The following is a 15,815-nucleotide window of genomic DNA, read 5'->3' as shown; positions in this document are numbered from 1 at the left end:
GAATCCATTGGATAGAAGATAGGCAGTGAGTCTGTCATACCATGCGCGGGGAGCTTGCTTTAATCCATAGAGAGCCTTCTTCAATTGAAACACATGGTCAGGGAACTGAGGGTCCTCAAAACCTTGAGGTTGTTTCACATAAACTTCTTCTTGGAGAATCCCATTCAAAAACACACTTTTTACATCCATTTGATGCAATTTTATTCTCAGATGGCATGCTACCACAAGAAGTAACCTGTTGACCCTCGAATTGGTCAACTGACGCGGAGTCAAATGCTTGATGTGAATGAAGGTGTTGAAATAGATCTAATGGAAAGAACAGTAAATGACACAACAAATTATAGTGGTTCGGCCCCACGAATTGGTAATGACCTACGTCCACTTAAGCTATTATTGATATTAATTCTCAAAGGAGTGATCAAAGAACTAGGGTTCTCCGAGTTTCACAGACCTTAGAGAGATGAATAATACAATCGTCAGATAATAACTCTAATTCTCTTGTAAAGTATAAACTTAAATCCGCCAAAAATTCCCATTTCCTTGAGCTATTTCTCTTTATTTATAGGCTCAAGGAAGATTACATAAATTTGTTACATATATTCTTTCCTAATTAATCGGATACTCAGGAATCATGGGAGATAATCTCAGATATGATCATAATTGCACAAGATCTTCTCAAATATACGGAGTATACGACCAGGCTGGTCGTATATAAAGTTCAAATGTTACGCCATGGGAATCCCCCTGGTCGATAGTCGAACACAACCTCTGCCAGGTGTCGGCCACGTGTTAAAAATGTCTGCCACGTCATCCACGCCTGTTCTTTGGATAACATTTGCCCCCGAAGTTTACTTATTGCGACCAGCAATAAGTAAACTTAGGAAGAAATCTTTCATATGCACCACAAAATCTGTCAGAGCCCTTGTGCGTTTTTGGAAATCGTGACCTAATCATGTCTATTCAAGCCTTTTCAATTTTCAAGAAACCACTCTGACGGCTGATACACTCCCCCATGCTTCGAAAAAGGGAATTAATGATTACTACATTTTGCCACACCTCGGCTTCTATAAGTAACCCTCTCATTCGCCTTTTAACCTTTTATTCGCCATTTTCTGACAAGAACTTTCAAGAGCCATACTTCCGAGCCCAGAACTTCAAAATTTTCAGACGCCCTTCCGAGAATCTTTCAAACTCAAAGCTTCCATTTTTTTGAGTCTCCAAACTTCATCCAGGTAATTTCTTCGCCTTTTAAACTCTTCGAGATGCCATGCATACTGCCATTATGCTCTGAAATTTTTTGCGTTCTTGAGTAGAAATTTGTGAGGATTTTGTATAAACCGTTTGAAGCTTGATAGGGTAGTGTATTTTTGCTCTACATAAGTTTGGAGTCAATCCGATAGTTAGGATCATAGGTTTAGGATGTAAAATCGACGTAAAAATTCGATTTTTAGGCTAGTTGTAAAACTGGGTTTTTCCCGCCCTTTAGGAGTTGAAAAAGCTTATTTTCATAAAACTTTTTACTTTCCTTTTTGATCCGTTTTTCAAACTGCTAGCATGAAACTTAGTGTTTAGTTAGAATGCTGCTGTTCGATAGACGCGAACAACGTTATCCCAACTTTCCACATAAATTCCCAGGCTATGCGTCTTATCTCCTCCTTTGTCTGTTTGCAGTTTATATGCAAGACCCGTGGGGAGGAGAAAGACCCATTGACGACGACCTCCTAGCTCAGCTGCTTGAAGACGAAGAACATCCTTCTACTTTGATACCAGATATTCCTTTCTCTCAAATTAACCTAAACACCTCCTCAGTCTCGTGCCATCATATGGCTCGCACCAAAACCAAAGCCAAGAAAAGAAAAACTTCCACCACTTCTCATTAGCCTACTGCTGATGCTCCCTCGACCAATGGTCGAGACGAAAATATTCCTGACCCAAACGTTCAAGGTCATGCCCGCCCTTGACAGGCTATTCAGCCGGACGTCGAGTGGCATGTTGTCTCCACAAGTAAGGTGACAGTCAAAATGATCACTAACTACTTGAAAAAATATAATCTGGCAGAGGTGACTCTAGTCAAACCTGACCCCGACCAAATGGCCAACCTGCCTGGAGGTGCTTACAGCGCCTGGTCGCAGTTTCATGTTGAGGCATGAGCCACTTTGCCTCTTCATGCATTCTTTCAGGGGGTAACCAACTACTTCGGAGTTGCCCCCTTCCAAATTAACCCAAACGGATATAGAATGCTGGCCACACTCTATATCCTGTAAAGCCAATAAAAATGGCCTGCGTCATCGCCTCACGAGGTCAACTACCTGTTCGACCTCAAATCTAACCCCAACCAAGAAGGCACGGGGTTCTTCCATCTCTGTCATTAGGAAACCGGGTGCACTTTCCTGACAGACACCACCCATATCTCCAACGTGGGGAGGTACTACCAGGAGTACTTCCTTACACCTGACCTGGTTGCAGACAACTTGGCTTTCACACGAGGAGGTAAAACTTTCACATTGTTGGCTTCTTCACTTAGTGTTTTTTCCACCACAATGTCTTGAACTTTGAATGTGTTTCAGGCCTATGGCTGCGGCCGAACACAACTCCAAAAATGGAGTCAAGGGAGACACTCTTAGCCAACATGCCAGATGCTGAGAAGAGTGTCAAAAACTTAGTTACAGAGGCCAACCTTAGGCTGGCTGGTCTCTGGGACCCTCAACCAACTCCGAGTGGGCCTTTGGCGGGGAACGCTCGCGCCGAAGCGGAACCTGAGCAGCAACCCTAAGCGTCTCCTCCGCGGAGAAGACCAACTGGGGTTACGATCATGGAACCAACCGACACTCATAGAACGAAGAGGCCCTTAGCTCCCAAGGGAAAAGGAAAGCAAAAGGCCGCCGAGCCTACCAAACTCTCTGACGACTCATCGGATGATAACGGTACAGTAATTTCGCTTTTAAACCATTTGCCAATTCCCTGTCATCTATTCGACGGGGATGGCAACTTTAAGAATGCTCCCTCCTTAAATTCAGATTTCTTCCAGGCAGTAGAAAGTTCAGTAAATAATGTAGTGACCAATTGTTGTAGCGTGGGTACTTTACTTGTAATCTTTTCACTTTGTTTTTTTGGCCCTGTGTGATCATCCTGTCTTAATGCCCGTATTGTTTCCTTTTGTGTAGATATGGACTCCGAGGATGTTTTCGAGCATTACCAGGCTGTTGCCGCCTCTTCTGGCCAAAAGAAAGACAACAAGAGGGCTCAAAGGGAGAGCAGTAAGACTGCCTCGAAGAAGGCCCGAACTGACGATCCTCCAGCCACCGCCCCCTCGAAGGAGAACTCACCACCTCCATCGCCCCTCGAGCAGCCAGCCTCAACTCCCGCCGACCAGCAGCCTTCTCCTAAGGCTCCTAGCAGCCACACATTGCACACTCAGCCCAAAGGCTCCCTGCCCAGCCTCGTGGTCAGCTTTGCCATGGAGAGGATCTACAAGCTCTCCAACCACAAATGTAGCCAGAGGCTGATCAAGTCCTCAACAGAAAGCTGAACGAGATAGTTAGCGTAAGTTAACTCCTGCTGATGTAAAATTTATTTTTTATTGCCTGCCTTTACTTTATCTTTTTCTATCTGATTTTAGGGACTGCTGACCATAACTGCTGGCTGGCGCCGTGCTGGGGCGTTAGTGTCTCGGGGTAGGAACTTCGACACTAGGCTCGCTGAAGCTAAGCAAGCACTTGAAGATAAAAACAACGAGCTTGCTAAACATAATGGTGAGCTGCTCGGGGAGAAGGCTGCGTTGTCCAAGCAGAAGGATGAGTTGCTTGAGGACAAGGCTAACCTGACCAAGGAGCTGCTGGAAACCTGGGACGCCTTGAAGAAATCCAATGATGCCAGGGAAAAGTTTAGGGAAAGTGCCAAGCTCAACTATCAAGAAGCTGTACAGCTCGAGCTCGATCTGATCGCCAGCAGGCAGGAGGCGGAGGAACTCGACAAACAAGTGCAACAGCTTAAGGAGGCTGGTGCCAAGAACTTGGAGAGGTACAAGGAAGCCACTCACCTTTGCTTCTATGAGTTCTGGCAGCACAACCGGGAGGCTAACTTCAGTTATCTATCCAAATGCTTGAGGATAACTTTAATGGCGCAGTGTGCCATTCGCCTAGAAGAAGAAGGGAAGGCTGAAGTGCCTGCTTCCCCAGAGATCTCCCTGGCTACGGGGATAGATGGTGCAGATGCTGAAGCTAGCCCAGCCGTCGACCAAGGTGCTCCTCAAGACCCTTAGGACCCTCAAACTCCTTAATTTTTTTTTCTTCTTTTATCTCAACTACACGACCCACAGGTCGTGTTGTAAAGACAATTTATCTTTTATTGCTGCAAGGGTAGCAATTTTACTTTTATTTGAACAGTTACATCCGAGCAGTACTGCTCGCGGTGTAAAATAATTCCTTGGATATCATAATATTTTTGCTTTATTATAATATCTTGTTCGCATGACTGAACCTAGCATATTACTTTGGCTTGATTTTTCAAAATATAAATTTTGAAAAATACTCTAAGTACCGTAGTATGCTTTCACTTATTTTGTTCATGTGTTTACATACCTCCTGGTATGCTTTGCTATCGATGTAGCTTATATGCCCCCCAAGTGACTGAGGAGCTTTAGGTCCTTGGTCACTTGCCTTGACCAAAACCTGTACGAACATTACTGCTCGGTATAAAATGTAGAACTTATAATACAGTAAAACAACACACGTAATGACCAAATACTTGTAAAAAATTACAAAGTTTGGCAAGAATGACTGGCTGCGCACAATCCCTTATAATTATCGTATTTAAATGGACTAAACATGTTTTTACGAGTGATCTTTGAAAGATCTTACACTTATAAGCGATTTTTTTTTTTTTGAAAGGAAATGAAGATTTCATTAAAAGGCAACTGCCTAACACTAGAGTCAAGGACTCATACATCTTGGGAGGCTAGGCCACCAAACCATAGCATTGTCAGTGGAAAGAGCCAACTTGGCCAGATCATGAGCAATGGAATTGGTTGACCGGTTACAATGATAAAACCCAACCACATCACTTATAAGCGATTAGCCATATAACATGGCCAACCCTTTTTCAGAACTTGTAAAAAGTAAAAATTAATACAAGCCATTCCTTTAAGAAGGACTGTTTATTGATAGTACTTGTGCAGGTGTTCTCCATTCCAATAACGCGGAACGAGATCTCCATTTAAGCGTGCAAGTTTATAGGTGCTAGGATTAAGGACTTCTTCAATCTGGTAAGGTCCTTCCCAGTTTGGTTCGAGTACTCCAGCAACTGGGTCGCGAGTGTTTAAGAAAACTCATCGAAGCACTAAGTCTCCAACGTTGAATTTTCTTTCTTTTACTCTAGAGTTAAGATATCGAGGGACTTTTTGCTGGTATGCAGCTACTCAGAGTTAGGCTTTTTCTCGTTTCTCCTCGATCAGGTCTAGGGACTCCATCAAAAATTGGCTATTTTGGCCGTGGTCGTATGTGATTCTTCGAAATAATTATATCATCTAATATCTAACCTATCATACATTTTATTTATAACATAAAATTTGAATAAATTAAATTAACATAAAACAAAATTAAAAAACACAAATATAATTAAATTAAAAAAATATACAAATCTAAAATGAAAAATAAAATTCAACACTATCTAAAATAACTGATTACACAATTAAAAATATAATTTAACCATTAATCAATCTAAAAAAATTAAAATAATACCCAAGGCTCGGGCTGAGGGGCTATCCAAAGGAAAATGCTCGGGATGATCATCCACTGCTTAAATCTGAAAGGAAAACAAAAAAAAATTCGAAAACACTTTTTTACCAAATACAAAATACGCACACATAAATTAAGAAAAAAAATACATAAAAATACATTTTAAAGACTATAATAGTAAGATGAGGGGTTTGGAGATTACCAAAACTTGGAAGAAATGGGCAAAAATCAGGCTGGGAGACTTTGGAGCGGCGAAGGGTGGCGGACAAAGGCGTTTTCCATCTCTGTTTTCTCATAAACTTTAAGAAAAATGGAGAAGAAGGACTCGGTTTGGGGAATATATGGCATGATTTTATAGCGGCGACATGTAGTCGTTATAGAGTATAAGTGAGTCATCGCTGTATAGTGCGCACACCATTTCAGTTACCATACGTGGACCATATAGTGACGACATGTCGTCGCTATAGACAATGAAACAGTACACGAACTGTTTCATTTATTACGTATGGACCCCTATAGCGATGACTTATCGTTGCTGTAGACAATGAAAATTTGACAACTAATTCTTAGCGGTCAACATTCCCACCGTTTTTTTTCATTGCCTATAGCGACGACATGTCGCTGGTATATACTGGAAATATTGGAGGGCCAGTCCAGTTTTATCTTCACACTATAGCGACGAAAAGTCATCGTTGTAGAGTCAGATATTTTATTAGGATTTTTCATTTGCCTGCCTTATGTTCCCTCCAATTTCCTGGTTTCCTACTGCAACATGTCGTCGCAATAGGTTTCTAGGAAATTGGAGGGGTTTGCCATCTCACCGTTGTCCACTACAGTGGCGACATGTCGTCGCTGTAGACCTACATTTTCAATAAATTGAAAAAAAAAAATTCATGGGATTCGCATGTATTCAGGGATGACATTTGTGTCATCGCAATAGGAGTCGTCGTTGTAAAGTGATTTTCTTGTAGTGATTTATTTTGATTTTATTTATTTAGAATTTGATAATGTTATTCTTATTTTATAAGAAATAAATTTAAGATTTTGTTTTTATTATTATTATTATGTAATGTTTACATTAATTAGGTTATGTAATATCTAGATTAATATTGTCATAATATATGAATATACATAATTGTACCAAAAATGAACTTTAGGAGTTCCATGGTAAATGTCATATTATAAGATATACTGTAACAACCCAAAATCACTAACAAGGCTTAAGGGCCTTGATTAGCGTGCATGGAGGGCATAATTGATTTTATGTGTGATTTAATGATTAAATGCATGATTAGATGATATGCATGATTATATGGTTATATGGATATGTGAAATGCATGTTTATGAGTATTAGATATGCATGTGGGCCCTGTTTAGCTTATAAGGGTATATTTGTAATTTTGGCTTGTTGAGGGCATAAATGTAAATATATATATGTGATATTAGTGCGAGACCACATTATTATGTGGATGTATTTTGATTATACGGCATGAGGCGATCCTAGTGAGCGGATTGGCGAACTAGTCACAACGGGGATTTATACCTGGCTCGGGGGAGCCTGGGGGTATTTTTGGGAATTTAGGAAATATATTGGAGATTATTAGATATTGGATAAATAATTGATGATTAATTTGATGACTGAATTTAAGTGGTAAATATAAGGAACACTCGAGGAATTAGTGAGAATTGGGAACAAATGACTATTATACCTCTAGATTAAGTTAAAAATTAGTCTTACTTTTGGAAGGCAAAATGGTCTTTCCTAAGTCTAAGGATATACTCAGTTTTATTAGGACAAAACAGAGAAGATTATAGAATAGTCTAAGGAAAGAAAGAAGGGAAAAAGGTTTCGGCTCACTCTCTCTCCCTCTCCCTCTCATGATTGTTCCCTCTCTCTATCTCCCTTGTGGATTTTGAAGCTGAGAATTCAAGAAGAGTCTGGGCTAGGCTTTGGGGCTGTGATCCTTGGAGTAATTGAAGGAATTCAGCTGGAATTTGGCTCCCAAATTTAGGTAAAGTTTAAGGGTTTTTCAGAGTTTGCTGAGTTAAATTGAGGTTGATTTCTGAATTTGGATTTTGGATGGAAGTTTAAGGATTTAAGCTTGGGGATTGGAAGAATTAAGCTTGGAATGACATTGAAGCAAACTAGGGTCGGATACATCCATCTGAGGTAATATTTTTCGACCTTAATTTCCTGGGTTTTCTGGTTTTAGATAGTGTTCTTAAGCTTCAGAGCTCAAGTTTGGTTTTTGTGTTGGTGAGGGTTTTAGCCAAGTTTTTGATGTTATTAGGTTGTTTTGGATGAGATATAGTGAGTTATAAGTTCAATTTTGAGTTTGGTTGAGATTTGGGGAGGATGTTTGGAGTTTTGGCTCCGGAGAGGCGAAGGAGAAACCCAGAAAATTGCATGTTCAGGTTGCAGCTCTGTAGCGCTAGGTTGGGAGCGCTACAGTGCTAGGCTGTGTTCCTGGGGGGCTGGGTTTTTGACTATAGCACTGTAGCGCCCCTCTGGTAGCGCTACCCTGCCTCCAGAAGTTGGTTTTTGGGTACTTTTTAGGGTTTTGCTTGGGGCTCGGAGGGACGGTTTCACCTCCTCGTATGGTGGAATTAGAGGTCCCGAGAGTGCGAATTTGGTCCTGGGATTGACCTTTGGAATTTAAACTCATCAAAGTACCATTTTATGGATTGTGACTAGGTGTACACTAGAGGCCGGAACAGGATTGTGCTCGAGGGTTGTCTTTATTAACCAAAGCACTCAGAATTAAAGGTAAAAAAACTGCACCCTTTTGTGTGGCTGTTGTTGACGCGGTTCTTCGGCAACAGGTAATTAAGAGAAGAAGAGAAAGAGATTAGCACTCAAGGTAGAACCGTCACAGATATGAAATCTTATATAATGAACTAGGTGACTCAAGACACGTTTTTAAGTGGTTCAAAGGTTAAAATCCTTCTACTCCACTAGTCAATATTATTCATCCTCTCTGGGTATTTGGTTTACAAAGTATATAGTTCTTCAAAGACTATTTTTCCCAACACCTATCAACTCCCAGGGTCTCCATATTTATAGGAGAAGGCACCTGGAAGTTGGTAGGGAGGTCATCCCGTGACCTTACCATTTGTCATATCAACCCTGTGGCATTCATGATTAATTCCTAAACCTGACACATAAGTGTGGTCTAATCAGCATGGAAGGAGATAATGGGCCGCACGGCCCAACCCATCCGTGGGTGCCTGACACGCACGTTCCTACTACGTGTCTGAGAAGTCAGGGGGATATCAGACACGTGATGTTAGATATATGCACGTTTATCTTGCGTGCGTTGACTTCATAAAGGCTCAGAGCTTCCTGGGCTCCTCGTGACACGAACAGCTCGTATTACGAGCTGTTCTCCTGGCGTGGCCTTCTGATGCCCTTCTCGATCTGGGAAGATCCGCCCTGGAAATAGGATCCAAGTCCTGTGGGCACCTCGGACTAAACCTGATTAGTCCGAGGTTCGTCCTGCTAATCAGCCCGTGGGAAAATCAGGGCGTACATCTGCCCCCCAAGCTCCTGCTCGTGGTATATGACGTCATGTATAGGAGACCACAGTAGGGGCTTTTAGACTTCCCCCACAACCCTTCGCATTCCATTCTTTTCGCAGGCGTCTGATACGTGGAACGTCGTGGGTGGCGACGGTACACTCTACGAGAACCGCATTAAATGGCCTAGCCTACTGACCAGCCGTCGTTTCACATTTCGAGTGGAGGGTCTTCCAAGAGCCTTTTACACGTGATCCTTCCCTTGTATAAAGAGGGGGTGGCCACCCTACGCACGGGCCACCCTATCATTCAAAAATTTCTCAAATTTCCTTCTTCGTTCTCTGACTTTCCGAAGGACGAAACCCTCATCTCTGCTGTTTTCATCTTCTCCGTTCACGAAGCCTAAGCGTACGAGTTTCTTCAAAGCCTTGGAAGCCACTGTACCAACGAAGCTCCTACCAGCGCAGCAATCTCGCTCACCATCCAGCCATACACTGTAAGTTTTCTGACCCAGTTTATTTTGAAAGCATGCCACTGTAGCTTAGGTAAATTTTTTTACTGTAGCCACATGCAGGGGTTTTCTGGGTTGTGTGGATATGGAGGGTGACGGCCCTTCTTAGATTAGGGCACGCCTGTTGCAGGAAATCGTTTTAGAATATGGGTTTCAAGGTGTTTCTTCAGGGACAATTTCTGGGTAGGACCTTTAGGAATTTTGGGTGCAAAACCGGGTAGCTTAGGGAATACGCCTCAAAAGCGGTTTTGCACGTTTTGCCTATTGAAACTTTCCCCCCAAGGCAAATTTTTACTCTGAGCCCCCTGACACACGAATTCCGAGTAATCTGGGATCTGTTGAGGGCCTAGGCGTGTGTTCATTGAACCGCGTGGTTTCACTCTCCACGGGCTGGGCTTACCCCAGCTCATGTAATTAACACTTGCTTCATCCTTCTGCTTGGGTCGCCTTTTCTAAAGTGTTTTCTTTTGTTCGATAGGCGACCAGATGGCCCCGAAGAAGAACCTGCCCCAGAAGAACGTGGGAAGCTCGGCCTCCCAACAACATAAAGGAAAGGCGGTGATGCCCAGCTCGCCGATTCCCCACTTTGGCCCGGCTGTGGAGAAACAGGCCGAGGTGGCCCCTGACGCGTTTTTCGAGGCGGAGAGAATCGTCTCGAAGATAACCGAGCAGGCCAAGATCACCAAACTCTTCATCACCCACAACATTCCCTTGGGGAAAGCCTCAGTGATTGCTCGACCTGCCGCAGAGGGCGAGTGGAGCTGCACGCCGCTCGATGAATCATTCGCGGCCTGGAGCGGTGAACACTTCAAGGCAGGGGCCTTCCTCCCCCTGGACCAGTACTTCGCCGACTTCCTGAATTATGTGGGGTTGGCCCCATTTCTGCTCCCTCCCAACTCCTACCGTCTGCTGGCGGGGTTGAGGTATTTATTTCAAAAGCACGAGTGGGAGGTCCCCACTCCTGCTGATATTCTATACTTCTTTTGCCTCAAAGCCAGCCCGGACCAGCGGGGGCAAGGCGACGGGTTCTATTACTTAACCCGTTTCCCTAATACAGCGGCGGTCATCGAGCTGCCGAGCCACCCGAATGACTTCAAGGACCAGTTTTTCATGTCAACTGGGTTCCGCAACTGCGATCATCATTACTTTAATCGCCCTCGTAAGTGATCCTTGACCTTAGCCCGCCTTTTAATGGTTATCTTATTTTAGCTTCCTCCTTATCCCACTTCTGACTTCAACCAATCATGCAGCCATCTACGCGAGGACCGAAAAGTCCGCGACCCTCGGGGGTCAATACGACACACTGGCGAGCTTGCCCCCCAGTGAGAAAGACTACCGCGTGCTCGTGACTGACGAGACGATGGTATTCTGCAAGCTGATTTTCCCAAATCAGACTTTGAATTTGAAGAGGCCCCGGGGGCCACCCCCAGCTCGCGACAACAGACCGATCGTCGCGGAGGAGATCGCAGACGACGAAGGTGAGGAAGAGAGTGACAAAGTTCCCCTCGTGAGGAGTAGGAAGAGGACCTTGGAGGTCGCCCAGATGATGGACGAGGAGAGGGTCCAATCCGGAGCAGCCGCGGGTCCCTCCGGCCAAGGTAATCCTTACTTATTTAAGAATGTAGATAGGGCCACTGCAGAACCCCGGCTGGTTAGGTTCAATCCTAGGCAGCTCGTCCATCGTCACCCGAGGAATCCGGACCTGGATATGCTCTTGCTCCATTGTGTTGACCGGCTCGTGCTGGATCACCAAGAGAGTCGGCCTAGGGGTACCGTAGTAGTAGATAACACCCTAGCTTTTAGGTCGATCATTTTTGAGGAGTATGGGACCAACTTACGCACGTGGCCGGCGCTCCAGAAGGGCATCTATGCTCCGGGGATTAGGCAGTATGTAGAATAGTCCAGCCCCGACTCAGAACCGGACCTAGAACCTGCGCCAGTTCGTGAGATAATCGTCTTAGGCTCTTCCGGCTCGGGGGGTAGGGCTCCCTTAGTATTCGCTTACTTATTGCCTTTAAACCTTTTGCCTCTATTTCTGCAGGATTGCTACCTTGTAATAACCATGTTTTTTGTCCTTGGCAGAAGAGATGTCTCAGCCCGGAGGTAATCTGCGGGGCGTGGTCTTCGGCGGGAACCCCCCAACGGGGCCAAGGTTGAAAAGGCTTCGAGAGTCCAAGAGCTCGGCTGGGACCTCCACCAAATCCCCGGCTAAGGAGAAGGAGAAAGCCCCTCCATCCTAGGTCGCGGGGGCGATCCTTCCTGTCGCCAGGACATGACCCATGCCCCTGCCACCCCAACGATCTCCATTAGCCGCCCAGGACGGGGTAATGGAGATCGGGAATCCGGCCGCAGCAGCCTCGGATGTGATCCCCAGGATCTGGAGAAGATGCCAGAAGCATTCCGGGGGACGGTGTATGAGTCGGCGAGCTATGTCGTCAGCCATTTCTACAAGCTCAGGGAGAAGGAGCTCCGGGCCATCGAAACAACGAGCCCGATCCGAGTTATAGAGTCTTCGATGGACATGACCCTAACGGTAAACTGCCCCATTCTTTTAAAGCTTTAACACTCACACGCCGCCTTTTTTCTTCCAGTTAGTTAATTTATCCTTCCTTTCTTGCAGGGCATTGCTGCCGCATATAGAGGCATCGCTAGGACCAAGGCCCAGCTCGAGGGTATGGAGGCTGAGCGCCAGACCGCCCTTCAGGAGGCTCAGGAGGCGAAAGACGCGCTGGTGGCCTCTAAAGCCGAGCTAGAGAAGATCCGCACCAAGAACCGAGTTTTTAAAAACTCCCTGGCCGCATCGCGGATAGATCTCGAGGTAGCGAAGACCGAGGCCTAGGCCGCCATGGAAGCCGAGCGGGCCGTCTCGGAGCAGTCCTTGCAAGACCTGTTTTATCACTGCTGGTCCCACAACCCGGATGCGGACTTTTCTTTCATACCGCCGAACCTCTGGGCGTTTTTGCTGCCGAAGCTCCAAGCCCGCCTAAATAAAGAGGTACCTCCCTCGGAGACGGGAGAGGCCTCTGTCGCGGCGGAGCATGACGAGACCGCGACCTCCAAAGGGCCAGCTGATGGGGCTTAGGATACTTCTCTTTTGGGCATTTTGAACTATTTTATTTTCCATTGTAATTTTTTCATGAGGTGTTTCCACCTTGAGACAATTTGCTCAGCAACTTTAACATATATATATATTTTATGCTTTTGGCTACAATTCATCTCTTTATTTTTATGAACTTAGTTCGGGTTAACCGTTATTTATATCCCGGGCTTTTAAAGAAGAGCTACGATCAAAATTAAAGTTAACCCCTAAGTTTTATGACCTGGTTAAAACCAGGAACTTATTTTGAAAACTTAGTTCGCGTCAACTTTTATCCATATCCCGGGCTCTTTAAAGAAGAACCGCGGTCAATAAATTTTAGTTAACTTCTAAGTTTTATGACCTGGTTAAAACCAGGAACTTATTTTGAAAACTTAGTTCGCGTCAACTTTTATCCATATCCCAGGCTCTTTAAAGAAGAACCGCGGTCAATAAATTTTAGTTAACTTCTAAGTTTTATGACCTGGTTAAAACCATGAACTTATTTTGAAAACTTAGTTCGCGTCAACTTTTATCCATATCCCGGGCTCTTTAAAGAAGAATCGCGGTCAATAAATTTTAGTTAACTTCTAAGTTTTATGACCTGGTTAAAACCAGGAACTTATTTTGAAAACTTAGTTCGCGTCAACTTTTATTCATATCCCGGGCTCTTTAAAGAAGAACCGCGGTCAATAAATTTTAGTTAACTTCTAAGTTTTATGACCTGGTTAAAACCAGGAACTTATTTTGAAAACTTAGTTCGCGTCAACTTTTATCCATATCCCGGGCTCTTTAAAGAAGAACCGCGGTCAATAAATTTTAGTTAACTTCTAAGTTTTATGACCTGGTTAAAACCAGGATAGGACTTAGTTTGTGATAACTCTTATCCATAGATAAAAATTAACACCTAAGTCGTTAAGGAGACCTGGTTATATCCTGGTACCATATGCCCCCCAAGTAACTGGGAAAGGGTCTTTCGTGGTTACTTTAAAATCACACTTGCAAATAAAGAGAAACATTTGATTTTTATTTATACATGGAAGGTGACCTCCTAGGCCTTACAAGTGGATCATTGATAGTATTTCTTTAGGTGGATGGCATTCCAAGTCCGCGGGACCGCCCCTCCACCAAGTCGAGCTAACTTATAAGTTCCCTCTTTGATGACTTCGATGACCTCGTATGGTCCTTCCCAGTTTGGTCCCAAAACCCCATCTTTGGGATCTTTCCCGGCCAGGAAAACTCTCCTTAGGACCAAATCGCCGACGCTAAAGGCACGTCTTTTGACCTTAGTGTTGAAGTAGCGAGTGATCTTCTGTTGATAATGGGCGAGCTGGAGTTGTGAATCTTCTCGCCTTTCATCCACTAAGTCTAGGGAATGGCATAGGAGCTCGTGGTTCTTGTCTTGGTCGTAGTATTGGACCCTATGTGACAGAACTTTAACCTCCACGGGGAGGACTGCTTCACTCCCAAAGGTTAGGGAGAAAGGCGTGTGACCCGTGGGAGTCCGATGTGAGGTCCGGTATGCCCACAGGACTTGGGGGAGCTGTTCTGGCCAGATCCCCTTTGCCTCATCTAGCCTCTTCTTGAGGCTCGCCTTCAGAGTTTTGTTGACAGCCTCGACCTGGCCGTTCGCCTGGGGATAGGCCACGGACGAGAAGCTTTTCACAATTCTGTGCCTTTCGCAAAATTTGGTGAACAGATCGCTGTCAAATTGAGTGCCGTTATCAGAGACGATCTTCTTAGGTAGGCCAAATCGACATATGATGCTTTTAACCACGAAGTCTAGCACCTTTTTCGATGTTATTGTCGCCAACGGCTTTGCTTCGGCCCACTTGGTGAACTAGTCAATGGCTACTACGGCGTAACGGACCCCGCCCTTTCCGGTAGGCAGGGCGCCTACTAGATCTATCCCCCAGACGGCAAATGGCCAGGGAAACGAAATCATTTTTAGCTCGACCGGAGGAGCTCGGGCAACCGCAGCGAATCGCTGACACTTGTCGCACCTTTTTACATATGAGATCGAGTCTTTGGACAAAGTCGGCCAGTAATAACCTTGCCTGAGAACCTTTAAAGCCAGGCTTTGCCCCCCAGTGTGGTCTCCGCAGAATCCTTCATGAACTTCTTGCAGGATGGCCTTCGCTTCACTTGGAAGAACGCACCGGAGGAGAGGTAGGGAATGCCCACGTCGGTACAACATCCCTTCAACTAGCGTATATCTCAGAGCTTGATAAAGGACTCGCCGTGCGTCGTTGCGCCCTTCGGGTAACTTGCCCTCGACGAGATACTCAATAATGGGAGTCATCCAGGTCGGCCTGATGTCAATCATTTCAATTTCTGCCCGATCCCCGTCTATGCTAGGTTTCTCCAAGAACTCAACTGGCACCAACCCCAGGGTTTCTGTCTCTCCCGAGGCGGCGAGCTTGGCGAGAGCATCTGCGTTGGCGTTCTGGTCCCGAGGTATCTATTCGATTGACCCTCGCCCAAACGCAGACAGTTCAGACTTTACCTTTGCCGAATATGCGACCATCTTGGGTCCCCGCGCCTGATATTCGCCTAGAACCTGATTCACCACGAGCTGGGAATCGCTGAAGCATTGGGCAGAGCTCGCCTTTAGCTCACTAGCTATCCTAAGTCCAGCCAACAAAGCCTCGTACTCTGCCTCGTTGTTAGACGCCTTGAACCCGAACCTTAGCGCCGAGTGGAATCTATGTCCCTCTGGGGATATCAGAATGATTCCGGCCCCGGAGCCGTTCTCGTTAGATGAGCCATCAACGAAGATCTTCCACGACGAGTGTGGGGAGGCGACCTGAGGTGAGTCTCCTGATGGAATCTCCTGGAATCCCGTGCATTCCGCCACGAAGTCGGCCAGGGCCTGACTTTTTATGGTAGTTCAGGGAGTATAGAAAATCTCGAACTGACTGAGTTCGACCGCCCACTTTAGCAAGCGTCCCGATGCTTCAGGCTTTTGCAAAACCTG

This window comes from Humulus lupulus, chromosome 5 (assembly GCF_963169125.1).
Source record: "Humulus lupulus chromosome 5, drHumLupu1.1, whole genome shotgun sequence".
Classification (NCBI taxonomy): Eukaryota; Viridiplantae; Streptophyta; class Magnoliopsida; order Rosales; family Cannabaceae; genus Humulus; species Humulus lupulus.
This window is presented reverse-complemented; position numbering follows the sequence as displayed.